Source organism: Emydura macquarii, unplaced genomic scaffold (assembly GCF_026122565.2).
Source record: "Emydura macquarii macquarii isolate MOO-44397 ecotype Brisbane River unplaced genomic scaffold, CSIRO-AGI_Emac_v2 contig_3390, whole genome shotgun sequence".
Classification (NCBI taxonomy): Eukaryota; Metazoa; Chordata; order Testudines; family Chelidae; genus Emydura; species Emydura macquarii.
Window position 1 is genome coordinate 2,201,981 of NW_027133527.1, and position 14,208 is coordinate 2,216,188.

At 45.5% G+C, this 14,208-nt stretch overlaps 1 protein-coding gene across 1 annotated transcript in view; it reads left to right on the plus strand.

Moving 5' to 3' along the window:
- The window catches only part of RAI1 (retinoic acid induced 1), a 126,368-nt gene that overhangs the window by 38,090 nt on the left and 74,070 nt on the right, over positions 1 to 14,208 (plus strand). The window contains exon 2 of the mRNA XM_067534205.1: positions 6,781 to 6,882. The gene's annotated coding sequence lies outside the window, so the exon portion shown is untranslated. The remainder of the gene's footprint in view (positions 1 to 6,780; positions 6,883 to 14,208) is intronic.

The window sequence follows — 14,208 nt, forward strand, 5'->3', positions numbered from 1 at the left end:
CCAAAAAATTGAACTGGCCCAAGGACCAGAATGGGCAACGTTCAGTACTGCAACAGGGACAGGTTTGAGGCCCAGTATCTCTCAATCCCACAGAGCTAGAAAAGGAAAGGCCGTACACAGCTGGAAAGGGCTGAAGCCATTTTCTCTACTCATGCGCTGCAATGCAACTGTTAATGTATACAGCACCATTGGTTCGGGGAGTAATTCGTGGTGTGCAGCAAAGATCGCAGTGGGCAAAAGGCTTCAGGATGGGTAACTCTGGAAGGACAGAGTTAGGGGCATGGCAGGTTTTCTGTGTGTAAATGCTCCTTGTAAGGGATGAGGAGTGGGGAGCCTTAGCGTTGCATCGGGGTTATCCACTGCGCGCGTGCTGGGTATTAAACTCTCATGTCCAAGAGCTCAGTGCACCGGCACCTGCAGCCTGAATGCTATGCTGAGGAAGTGTGTTAATTTACACACAGGTGAGAGGGAGAGAAGCACCTTCCCTGTGACGTACTCTGTCACCCAGGGCTTTGTAGGGAGAGGTAGGGGACGGTCCTGTGGTTAGAGCCCAAGAATGGGCGTCAGGAGCCTTGGGCTGAGTTTCTGGCAGCTCTAGGGGCCTGTCTAAATTATAGGAGCCTCCCTAGGCTGCCCCGAATCGTCACAGCTCCGTGGGCTGCGACCCTGCCCTCAACGTGCCCTTATTTCAAGGCTTGTGAGGGGGGGCTTCTCAGAGGGCAGCCTTATGGCTGTACTGCACAGTGCCTGCCCCAGGGGAATCCTCCATCTCTTTTAGGGCCCCTTTACACTACTCAGGCCCTTTATGAGGGGTAGGACAGGCTCACCCCTGGTTTCAAATCTTGGCTCTGCCACTGACTTGCTGTGTTATCTGAGGTATAATCTCCTTGTGCTTCATCTTCCCCTGTCTTTTAAATGGGGATAATAATCCTTATTCACCCCGTAGGAGTGTTGTGAGTGTTTATGAAACGCTTTGAGATCCTCGGGCAGCAGCAGAGCTGTGCTTATCCTCATAACGCTGTATGGAGCGGAAAGCCTTGGAACTGGGGACAAGCCACACAGAAACGGGCTAGGGTAAATGAAAAGAAGCGGACCGCCAAACTGGGGAACAAGTACATGGTTTTGTAAAATGTGAGGAGACAGTGAAATTTGCTGAAAACAATTCATAGCTGCGAGGACCAAGGATTTAAACCAAAACCTTGGGGAGAGGGGAAATGAAATGGCTTAAGATTGTTATTTTATTGCTTACCTTAAAAAGAAAAATGATCTGCTAAATGCAAATACGCATTCATACAGACAAGGGAGAGGGAGGAGATGGAAGGCATGCAGGGAAAAGTGTGTGGGATCTAGGTTTTGCATCGTTTGCTGAATTACTGGCAGGTCTTTTGTAACATCTGTTAAAAATAAAACAAACATTCATTTCCATTTCTTGCTGCCTGAGATGGCTTCTGCAAAAATTTCAACCTGTCCAGGAATGTATCTAGAAAGTTCCCCTCCCCTTGCCTCATGCCTCTTCTTCTGCAGGGGTGATTTCCTTCCTGGACTTCCCAGGGGCTCCATTAGCCCCACATTAAAGCCTTTTACTCCACTTTAAACTCTCCATTGAAGTAAAAGGAATTCTAATAAACCACCGGGAAACCGCTGCTATTCACTCTTTCCATGGAAACAAGGTACTGACTTAGAACAGAACTCCACTCAAGGAAGCCTGGGTCAAGGCAGAAGGAGACCAAGGAGGAATGGAGAGATGGTTTCCATTATAACAGACCCTTTGAGACAAATAATCACTCCGCCCCCACCACCGGAGCCGTTGGGGGAGAAGTGGACCTGGTTGTGCTAAGCGGACAGGCCGTGGTCACAGGGGGCTGGCTCATTAGCTGAGTGCGTGCCAGCGACTCTCAGGCTCAGAAAGAAATCTGATTACCGTATGGAAGGGTGTCTGCTCTCACAAGGGGTATAGGCTTATCATGGTGAAAATCAGGAGTGAGCCCATTCAAGTCAGTGGTAGACAGCTGGGGTATGTGAGAGGAGCATCAGGCCCATTGCCTTTTACAGCCCCGTCCTACACACACGCAAGTGAATGACCGCATTCCTGTTGGCGTGTATAGTGCAGGCTGTCTACCTTAGACCTGGAGGGGAGCCTGCGATCGTGGCGTGCGTCCGCAGTAATGACATAAGGAACTGAAGGAGGGAAAACCTGGAAGCTAAACTTAGATGATGATGATCATTTTGTTGAAGTCCAAAGCCACTGCCGCGGCTTCCTCGGATGTTCACCTGGTTCCATGTAGCATCAGCTAGACTGAAGAAGGAGTGCAGGATCTCAGTGGATTAGATATAGGGGAACCCCTTTGAGGAAGGAACAATCTGTGCAGCAAGTCTCTGCTGTAACCAGCTGAGAGCTAGACTGCTGAAATGAAACACATTAAAGTGATTGAAATGAGAAGCCGGGGGAAGGCTGTAGGTGCTGTGTAGGACACAGAAATCTGCAAAGGAAGGCAGAGAGTAAGACCGTGACTATGGTTAGAGGAGAGGGTGTCGGAGGAGCAATCCAAGAAGGTAATGGTTTGGCAGGTTGTTACAAATAAAGATTACAAATGCCAGTGCAGCAGTGCGAGAAGCTTAAAAGCAAAAGGTGGAGTTGTCCCAGCCTGGCCTGGAAGAAGACTTGGACATAACTGGCATTTCTGAAGTCTGCGATGAGTATAACCATTGGGATGATGTAATTCGTCACTCTACAGGAAAGACAGGTTTGGTCGCAGAGGTGTTTGTATTAGAGCTACACAAATGATTCCATGCTGTCTGTTGGGGGAAAAATGCGTAGCCATGAGGCTGAATCCCTGTAGATATAATTTGCAGGTCATGAAAATAGGGAGTTGTGCCATCAACCTCCAAATCCAATGGTGAATACCTAGTACTGTGAGAAGTCACGGCGTGAACGAACACTAGTCAAACAGTAAAAATGGGTGAGTTGAGCTACCTAAATATAAACTGATTGAATGTCACATGAGGACATGATTTGGAGAAACAATTTCTCAAGATCATAAGCTATTGGTTCATGAAACAGCTTGTTCTGGAAGAGGCGAGGTGACTCTTGACTTAATTCTTAGTAATGCACCGGAGCTGGGCCAAGAAGTAAGGTGTGACTGGCCACAGATAACAGTGACCACAGATAATTAAGTTCCGATATCCTTGCAGACGCAATCATGCCAAGCGTTAGCGCTGTGACAGCGAACTTCCAGACTGAGGATTTTTGCAAAACGAGGAAGCTAGTAGAAACAGCCTGGCAAACAAAGTGCGGAGATGAAAATCCACAGGAGCAGCTTGGAGACTGCGTAAGATACTTTATTAGAGTCAGAAAAGGTCTAAATATTCCGCACAAATAAAGAATCGAAAGTAAACAGGACAGCGAAATAGCAAGGTACAAGCCAAGAGTGTAACCCTCAGAAATCCAGACTAAGTAATGGTAACTAATGGTAAGAGAACAGAACGTAAACTTTGCGAGGTTAGGTGCAAACTGGAGTTGAAGAGAAAATGGGAAGACTTAAGGAGAAATGGTAAGAAATTAATTCAGTATCTGGGAAATAGAAAGCCCCATGGGAGACTCAGTGGCCTTCCCAGCCTAGCTGATCACAACTGGGGCAGCCGGAAGCTGAGGGGATTTCAGAGAGGCTAGCTGATTTCTCCAAATCAGCCTTCAGCCCAGATAAGGAAGCATAGTCTGGGGTTACTGTTTGTAGGTGGCGAAGGTGAGACGCTGACAGAACTCCGGTGGCATTGTTTTAACAGCTTGAGAAGTGACACTGCAATGGGAGTGCATTACTTTAAGGGAAGCCCTTGTCTTTTATTAGCAGAGTGAACTCTGCCTTTTAGAGCTGGGCGAGGAACAAGTGGCTTGAAGGAAAGGGGCCGTGATAAGTGTGCAGCAGGGAGGCGGTTCTTTCTGTACCACACATTAGAGCGTCTTATCGTTTCCTGTATTCATGGTAACTTGGAGGCGGTGTTTATTTGCTCCGTGCTGGCCACTGACCTTGGTAAACAAGAGAACCGTAACCCACTATTGCAAGATCCTGAAAATAAAGAAAGGGCTTTGTCTGATACCTTTGTTTGCTGCTTGAGCAGTACCCCAGGAAAAAGGTGGACCCCAGCCTTCCATTCCTTGCAGCTGGACAGCATAATTCACCTGGGGGCGCTGAAGGAGCTAAAGAATAAAGTACCTAATCTGATCAGTAGACTGCAATCTACAGCGCTGCAGTCATTATGCAAACAAAACTTCCATTGGATCAGGCTGAAACAGCTGCAGTGTATCATTAAAATAGCTACGGTACCGGTACACTAATGGGTAATCACTGTGGAACCACAGTCAGTATCGTCAGTCCCAAGTGTTCGAAAATCATGAGGCAGACCCCTCTGAAATCATGAGATTTGGCTAGAAATCATGAGATTTTAAAAACAGTAAATTTTGAATTGTTTTAATTTGCCTTCTGGCTTTTGGGCCGCTAAGGTTCATATTTCTCTGCAAGTGTGATGGCTAGAAATGTAACAACACCTACAAAAGCTGAGACTCATGCAATCACCTGAGTCCAGGAGCTGGGGATTTAAGAGATCAATACCATGCGACTCACTATAAAATTGTTAGAGTTGGGAACACTACATATTTTATGGGACCCCATGGTGACGTAAGAACTACAGACCAACAAGCTCTATGTCAGTACCAGAAAAATTAGTTTTGTGATGAATTAGCTAGTGTGTGTCTCCCTTCTACTTTATGGAATCAGAAATGTCCAGCTATGTGTCATAGCCCCTCTGCTGCTAAATGCTAAAGGAGATTTTCCTGCAGGTCAAGTGGTAGGAAGGGACCTGAGTTTTTGGATTAAGAGGATCTGAGTTCTAGCCCCACTTCTGCCTTGAAGTTGACTGGCTGGGGGTGTACAGACAGCATTGTGACACTTGCGAAGTCCTAAGTGACCACAGATTTGTTATAGGATATTATGTTAAGGGATAAACCGGCCCAGCTGGGTCTGTGAGGAGCTTGTGGGAGGGGGAGGAGAAGACAGCTGGGAGAAGAACAATTCCAAGGAAAGGGCAATTGGGAGAAGGAGGAGATATTTTAAATGACTATGAACTTCATGGAAGACCAATAGTCAAACCTTGGTCTTCTTTTGAGGATTGATCTATCTTTATTATTTGCCCTCTGAATACATACAAAAATTAATCATGAAAAGACGGCTCCTATTTACTCTCCCCTGCAATTCAAGAACTGGGAGTTCTATGTGAAATTAAAAGACGACAGATTGGAAATGGATCCAGTGAATACTCTCTTTCATAATGTCCGATTGACCCATTAAACTTGCTGCCACGGGGTATCATTGGGGCGAATAAGAATAGCATTTGCAGAAGGAGATACCAATCCTCATACTTGAGGGCATCATCTGATCACCAACTGGCATCAGGCAGGAGTTCCCCCTCTGCCCAGGGGTTAGTATTACCCAAAGAGCTGTATTAAGAGGGCTTTACAACTTCCTCTGGAGCATCCAGGATTGGACACTGCTGGAAGCAGGGCACCTGGCTTCAGGGACCTAATTCCTCTGTTTTCGAAACTTTTTATAGGGCCACTGGGCATCCTGCAAGTGAGGGGAGGACTCTTTGATTTCCTTTAACCTGGCAGCGCCTAATGTCCTTGTTTTTCTCATGATTTTTCCTTTTCGAAGAGGTGCATGGGAAAGGATTGCTCTTTGTTATATGTCATCCTTCCCGCATTCCAAAAACAAAACCTAAAACAACCACGCAAGGAGATTAGCTGCCGTCATATCTAATTTGCCAGCCACCCTCCACCTAAATTCCAACAGCTGCACAAACCTTGGAGTCCAAGCTTCTGTATTTTTCCTGTCAGTCACTGCCTTGGCTGCAGCTGGCTATGCAGAACAGAGAAAGCTGCAGGTGTGATTTGTTCTCATTCCCCCCTCGCTGCCTCGCTCTTTCTTTCTTTTCCCAGCTACCTTCCCCGTCCACCTAGCTGATCATTGCATTCAAAAATGTAATACAGTCTCCGATCCCCAAGACTGTTCTGTATCTCTCTGATGCAGGTTTCGCTCAGGACTGGGATGTTTTGGTGGGTGGGTTTTCTTTTTTTTTTTTGGTTTGGTTTTTTTGTTGTTAACGTGATCACTTGAGGCTGAGGAAAGAAAAATGAAAAACTAAAAAGGAATCAGCAGCCTCCTTTTCTCTTTCCCCCCCCCCCCTCTAGAGGATTAAGCCTCACAAAAAAAAAATGTCTGCAGCTTTCTGTTGACCCTGCATGATGGCATTTTTGTGCTCTGCTGCTGATTGCTATTCCTGGCACAAACACGCGCACACACACACACACACACACATACAAGCCTTGCATAGATCACAAAGGCACGGCGAGCCTGCTACCCACTCACTAATAATAATAATTAATAATAATTAATAATAAAAAAAAAGACATACACTGTTACTAGTTCCTCAGCATCTCTGGCCATCCTGCCCAATGACTTGACATCTATAGAGAGAGATCGGACAGACCTCCACCTCCTACCTCCACTAAGCACTCTCCTGTCTGATGTAGCAGCCTGCAGCCAACCCCCCCAACCACTCCTACCGCTGGCATTAAATTTTCAGGCTGGATGCTATAGGGCCGTTTCTAATTACCTTATATCCCCTAGTGGTCCATGAATAATGGTTACTGAAGGAGCTTAGAAGGGTGGCTGAGAAGGAAAGCAAAAAAAAAAGAATTGTGCTATTTCTCACATTTTTTTTCCTAAGGATCTAATCTGGCTACTGTGTTCTGGAAGAGGAGGAGGCGAGAGAGAGACAGCACCAGAGAGTGAAAGCGAGAGAGAGAGACGAGCACAAGAAACATTGCAGGTATCGTTACAAGCTGCATCTTTGTGCCTTTATTTATTTATTTATTTTTACTGGTAGGTCTGCAGAGTGTTCTTTGGGAATTTACAAAAGCTTTTTCCTGATTTATTTTTCTCTTGGGTGACTTACTAGCCTTCCCAATTGAGACTACAACCTACTACCCTGGCGTTGCAGAGTTTGTGTGTGTCTGTGCCCTGCTTGCCGTGTTTGGGGGTTTGGTTTTGCTTTTTTATAATTAAAAAACGGTTTGGATTTGTTGCAAATTTCTAGTGACTTATTGGCAGTGGGTGTCTGAACAAAGATACAGCTGAGACGCGGAACATTTGTGTATCTACGTGTGTGTGTACAAAAGAGATTTGTTCATTTCGCTGGTCCAGACTCCCTCTTTTCTGAAGTTGAAATAATAATAAAACGGGGGTTTGTAGATGAATGTGGGAATGAGATCTGTCAAGGAGATTTTTTTTTTTTAAATTTTCGAGTTATACATGTGCATGTTTTTCTACTTCAAAAAGTTCCAGCAGTGATGAGACTCAGCGTCCCACAGTCGTTGCTGTTGTCTTTGTGTGTGAACACAGATTTGATTTGTTTTCTTTCGTTTATTTGGTGTGTATCGGGCTGGCTTGCCAGAAAAAATTGTTCTAGCAGAGAGATGAGTAATCCCAGGATTTGCACATCTGGCTGTGTGTTCGGAAACCCCTTCTGTGAGACTTTCACATATTCTCCTGCTCCCGCTTTCCCATGGCAAATTTACACAAAACCCATCCATTGTCATTCTAAAACAACCCAAACAACCAACAACTCACAGCCCCCTTATAGAGATTTCACTTTTCCAAATGTGTGTGAGAGAGAGCGAGTGAGCTTTTGTTTTAAATAAAGAATGATTGAAAACATATGAATAGGATGCAATGCAGAATGTATGTGTATTGGCGGGGGAGGCAGGGGGGGACTGGAAAAGTGCTTATACTACAGAAGCAGCGCTTGAATGACTGTGTAGTACATGACAGCTGAGGGGGGCTGTCCGTTCTTTATCATTACTGAGCAGCTCACAGGGGCTTGCGTGTGTGTGTGTGGAATGGAATTTGATTTTTTAATGCAAAGAATGATTTTGCAACTGTGGAACTAGCAGAGGAAAACCAAACTGAAGTGATATATGAGGTCAGATCCATTCAGACTTTACTGGCTGATATTGTACCAAAGCTGGGTAATAGTAATTAAAAAAAAAAAAAAAAAGAGCCAGACGAGAAAAACATATGTGAAAATTAGGAAGGCCGGGGGGGGGGGGGGGGGGAGCAGAAGAAGTCTATCTAGCATGAGCCCATGGACTTTGAAACCTTATCAGCCAGAGAAATGTGGTGGTTGAGATACTAATACTGAGTGAGACCTTATCCAAGTGTGGCCACCTTCTCTTTAATTTTATTTTGGTGTAGCAATAAAAATCTGCTAAGTGCCTGGGGAGGGATGTACTCCTTAGAGCAAATCTTTCAAAATAAAAAAACATTTCCACCTCTCTTTCCCCCCCCCCCCCGCCCCCCTTGTTTTGTTTGTTTCCTAGGGAAGAAGAGTATGGGGGGGGTGGGGGGCAGGGCGGGGAGAAAGCACGGGGGCGGAGAGCCGATTTAAATTGGACTTAATGGATTCCCAGGGCAGCTCTTTTAGATGAAAGTCAAAATAAGAGCCAAAGTGAATCTCAGCGGACCTGTCTGTTGCATTAAAGATGCAGTGTTCCTCTTCTTTCCCCTCCCCCCTTTTTTTTTTCTTTAAAAGAAAAAAAAAAATGTGTTAGCCGTACAGAAGACAGAGCGGAGTTTCTAGGCCTGTAATGAGAGCTCTAATTGAAGAACTTACAGCCTCTTGGGATATTCTTTACTGATCACTGCTTTTGTTATTCCTGTCTCGGTCTGTTTATTTTTTTGGTGCGTGTGAGAGACATGCGCTATTTTTAAAAACCCCACTCCGGCCCCTGGCAGGTAAGGTGCCCCTGTACGCAGCTCGGGCATCTCCTCGGCGCAAGTGGCCCATGCGCAGGCTATCTTCAATTTGGATAGGCTTGGCATTTTCTAATTGACGTGCCGAGTTCAGCTAAGAGACATCCTGGTAAAATAGCTCTGGGATTTAAAGGGTTAAAAATGGGCGCACACGCGCGCGCGCTCTCTCTCTCTCCATATCTGAGCATCCTTCAGGCAATGTGGGACACTCAGGGCCAGGTTCTGATCTCAGTTATAGTGGTGTAAATACAGAGGATCGTTGCTGAGGTCAGGGTAACTGAGCTGAGAGGCGAGTGGGAAATTTACACGTACCCCGGCTGTATCCACACACCCTTCTTCAGGCTGAGCAGCAGAGATGGCTGTGGGAACTGGGACCCAAGTAGTAGCAAAGCTTCTGTTGGGTACCTAGGGGAGCAGCGCAAAGCAGACTTAAAGTTCTCCTAAGTGGCAAGCTGAGGATTCCTCTTGCATGCCGGCATTCACCAGTGGCATAGAGCTGGCATGACCAACCCTGAGCGACCCCCCATCACCGCCTCTGACATAGGAGGCATGTCAGGGGCGCAACTGGGGCATGGGAGTGAGGCTGGAATTGTGCTGCAGCCCTTGGAGCTATTGCAGCTGCACGCAAACTATAGCAGCCCTGAGGCTGCTCTAAAGTTATGTCAAGAGCCAAACTGGCCGTGGGCCAGCCCCAGGATGGAGGAGAGGGGGGCAGAAAATTGGTGTATCTTTGCCCTCTTCTCAGGTTGTGCGCTGAGCGGAGCTTGGTCAGAGCTGGGGGATCTGGCCCATAATCTATGGCTCGGTTCACTCTTTCCTGTCCGGCTGTGATCTCTTTTCCCATATAATAAGATAGGCCCCTTTCTCAGGAGTTATCTCCAGGGGCTTGGGAGGGCCCCTAGAAGAACCATAGACATCACCCCTGCCCCTGCTATCAGCACATTCAGGATCTCTTTTAGTGACTGCTCATATATTTGTTTTGATTCATTTAAGGGAGTCTTCTGTGGTTATCCTTGATTCTGTCCTTTCCCTGCACGTTCCCTGCGTCCCTCACCCAGCCACTGCTTGCAACCAACTTGACCAATGAGGAAAGTACAATGGGATCCCCTAGAATGCCGCCTTAATCAGCCAGAGATCACCACTCAGTCTCCAGAGCATTTGCATCCCCTTGGCCACCCTGGGTAAAAACCGGGCCAGGTCTGGGAACTGAACTGTGATCTCCTGAATTGCAATGCAGAACACAATCCCTAGGCTGGTCTATTTTTGTGTGGCAGAGGAGCTTGCCTGATAGGGCTCCTGGTGTGCCAGTTCTTAAACCCCATTTCCTCACTCCGCTTTTGTTCTCCTCCCACCACTAGAAACCTTTTGCATCTACAATTAAGATGTAGATGAAAAAATAAGAAGAGCAATTGGCTCTTGCTCTGTGGTGTTTGCAATTTGCAAGGTTGTAAACTTACATAATGCAGGGAGAATGGGAAATGTTGGTGCTTAAACGCTGGGATGATAGGTACCTTAGAATACCCTGGATAGATATCCTTAGAATTAAGGGGAAGCAGTTAACCTAGACCTCAGATCACTTAAAGAATTGCACATTGACAGTGACGCGTCAGAAACTACAGATTCCATATCATTGGTCCCTTTCCTTCCATTACAAGGTGTCACAATCTACACTGGTGGAGCTTTTTAATTTCAGGCAGTGCTGTACAAAATAATAATACTTAGTGCCTGTCAGGTGACGATCTCAAAGCATTTGACAAACACGAAGTCTCACAACTTCCCTGTTAGGCAAGTTAATGCTGTTGTACCCATTGTATAGAGGGGAATGCTGAGGATCAGAGGGTTAAATACTTGCTAAAGGTCACATACTGAATCAGTGATAAAGCCAGGAGGAGAACCCAGGAGTCCTGGCTCCCAGTCCTCTGCTCTAACCTCTGGACAACACTCTTTCACTATAGGATGAATTATAGCTGTTCGTACATAAGATAAAGAGGGAAGGTGCAGTTTCCATCTTGGAGGGAAAGCAACTAGGGAAGCATTTGATCGCCCTTTGACATTTAAGCGGCAACTCTACTTTTGTGTCATCACGGTGTACCTGCCTGCCCTCACCTGTGAGGATTCCCGTAGGCATCTGAGCTAAGAGAACCTTTCCTTCAACAGCTCTTCAGCTTTTGATTGTCTTTTGATTAAAGCCACATTTGAGGCAGCGGCCCCAATCCTGGTCCCACTAAAGTCAATGGCAGCAAACTGACTGCTGACTTTAACCCTCCCGTGTTTGGCTCTTGTGGGTCGTGCAGGGAGTGTAGGCAACTGAACTCCTGCCTTCTGCTGCTGACTCGCTGGGTTGCTCTGTGTCTCAGCTTCCCCACCTGTCAAATGGGCATTGTAGCACTGAATTAGGCCTGAGGTAGGCAACGCACGTTTGTCAAACCCTTTGAGATCTTTTGAGGCAAGTCCAACAGCCGGGTGGACTGTTCGGACAAGAAGAATCCTTTCCCCTTTTGCTAGTTTGTAGTCTCTCGTCTTCCCCAGCACCTTGAGGGCTTCAGAAAAGCACAGGAACAGGGAGAGAGGCCGAGAGGAAAAAGCTTCTTGTGGTTTAAGTGCATCTCTCTGATTGAAGGGGGTGGGATTATTTTTTGGAGATAGCCAGGCTCCTGTCATTGGAACAGGACACTTACTGCTCCCCCAATGAAAGCGATCATTAAAAGCCACGGGCAGTGGAAATCTTGACGTTCTGTCAGTCCCAGCCTTTTAGAGCAGCAGTCTCTGAAGGCTCGCACTCTGCTGCACATAAGAAAACAAGTGAGAACAGTGGGAAGGAAAGAGAGAGCCTCTGCAGCAGGCAGTCGATAATTGTAGTCAGTCAGTCAGTGCCTGTGAAGTTCCTGCATCACACTTTCACTTAGAGAGAAAGACCTTGCCCTATGCCCTGGACCCCTGGAATAGGAGGGGGATGCAGGATAAGGAGCAATTGTAAAGGATGTGATGCTGGACCCTAGCTATGTGTGCTCCCTGCCTAGAGCAGGCTTGAGCTTCCTGCTGCGTTACTTACGACTTGATGTAGGTGAACCTTTCAACTCCCTGCCCTGCTTGGGGAACAGCCAGGCTGCGAAGAAGGTGTCAACAGTCTTTGCATCACAGAAAGGAAAAAAAATGTTTCTCCTTTCTGCCCCCTGTGGAAATGGTGGTCTCGAATGTTTAAAAAAGAAAACACTTCATTTCCCTCTTATGTGTCTCAGTTTTTGCACAAATCAAGGCAAAAGATCAAGGAGTTCTTCCTTTTGTGCAGCATTCAAGACTGAAGATACCACTGGTGGAAAGGGGAGGATCAGAGCAGCAAGGCAAATGGAAATTTTAAAGGAGATTCTTTCCTTTTTGTCCCCAAGGAGATCAGCCCATGAAATGATCCACACACTAATTAAAATTATTATATCTTGATTGAGACATTCTTGCTTGTATCCCACTTGCCTACAAGAAGCTTGGGAGTAGACAGAGAAATTCCTCTAATATATCGAGACAGATAGATACAGAAAATAGATAGATAATCTAATCTAATCTAATCACAGACATAAAGGAAATAAAAAATGGATGGTGCCATAGTCAAATACAACCAAAAGATAGATATCTATCTTTTAGTAGCATTTGGTTATATATAAAAAAGATTATACATCGTTATATTTAAAGAATGAGACAAATCCTTCTGTTGAAGTCAGTGGAGATACACTGGAGATTAATTTGGCCCAATGTGTAGTGTTTGGTATGTAGGGAATATGCTGGAGTGCTGCCTTCTTTGGAACAAGAGTTATTCATATTCATTTGTCGTGGCTGCATTATACCCAAGTAGGAGGGCAAAGCAAAAATCATGAATGATTATGTCACTGGGGCCAAAGCAATGTTAATATTATATAGGGGTGGTGAACAGTAGCGTGTGTGTGTGTGTGTGTGTGTGTGTGTGTGTGTGTGTGTGTGTGTGTGTGTGTGTGTGTGTGTGTGTGTGTGTGTGTGTACAATTTGTTACATTAAGGGACATGGACACACTCCTGCAGTCCTGATACAAAAAAGACTCCCATAGCTTTGTCTTTCTCAGGATTGCAGGGTCGTGCCTTATAAATGTGGGCCAAATTCAGGCCTGGTGCAAATGGGCTAAACTCTGGTTAGCCCCAGGTTTTACACTCACATAAAACTTGAGCTGAAGCAGGGCCGGTTTCATTTTAATTTGGAAAATCATGTTCAATAAAACCCCTTGAGGTTTTTTTTTGTTTTTGTTTTTTTGGGTTTTGTTTTTACTTTTTTACAGTCAGACTTTGCTTCCTTCCCTTTAATTGCATCTCCATTGTTAGTCACTGCTTGATGTCTCACTGGGGGATACCTTTTTTGCTGCATTTATGGTAGTGACTAAAACTTGCTGTTATGCTCGCTATCTGGGTTTCTCTGGAACAGTAGGCCCAGCTATTGGATATTTGGAGAAGTTTAAACATTGTGGGCCCTCTTTTCATTTAAACATAGGCCCCTTTACATTACCCTGGCAGTGTAAAGGGGCCTTAAAGTGAGCATAAATTACACTGACAGGTCAGTGTCCTTAAGCCTTGTCTACACAGGGAAATTGGCCAGAATACCTATGGCGGAACAAGCTATTCCAGAATAGTTCCCTGTGGGGCCATGTGAGGACACTCTTCCAGAATAAAAATCACTTCTGTCCAGAATAGAACGTCTACAAGAGGAGCTGTTCTGAAAGAGCATTTCTAATCCATTTCCCCATGTGGACAAGACCTTCGTGCGAATAAAAATTGAACATTAAATTCAGTAGATAAGAACAATTGTTTTAATGGTACTGCCTATTGACTGCTAAAATTAATGCATGGCTAATGTTCTAACACTTCGCTTATTGCTGAGATGGGAGGGTCATGATAAAATCTTGTAATACCCTATCCTTCCCCATGACTGTGGAGATACGGGCCACAGAACACTGTATTCACCAGATACTGTGTTCTTCACCATGGATGTTATTCTATAAGCTACAGAACTGCATAGTCCTATAAAACCATGTCCTTCACCATGACTGTTGCTAGATGATCTATAGAACATTATAGTCCCTTCACCAGGACTGTTGCTGCATGAGCCAGAGAAAAGTATAGTCCTATAATACCATGTCCTTCACCGTGACTATTGCTATATGAGACACACAACAGTATAGTCCTCTAATACCTTGTAATTCACTGTGACTATTGTGATAGATTCCACAGAAAACAGTCCTGCCCTGTATTATGTTGTGTCAGATTTTAAGACTGTTGGCGTTAGCAACCTCTATCTGTTGTCTGGCTTCTGAACAAGGACTAATACCACT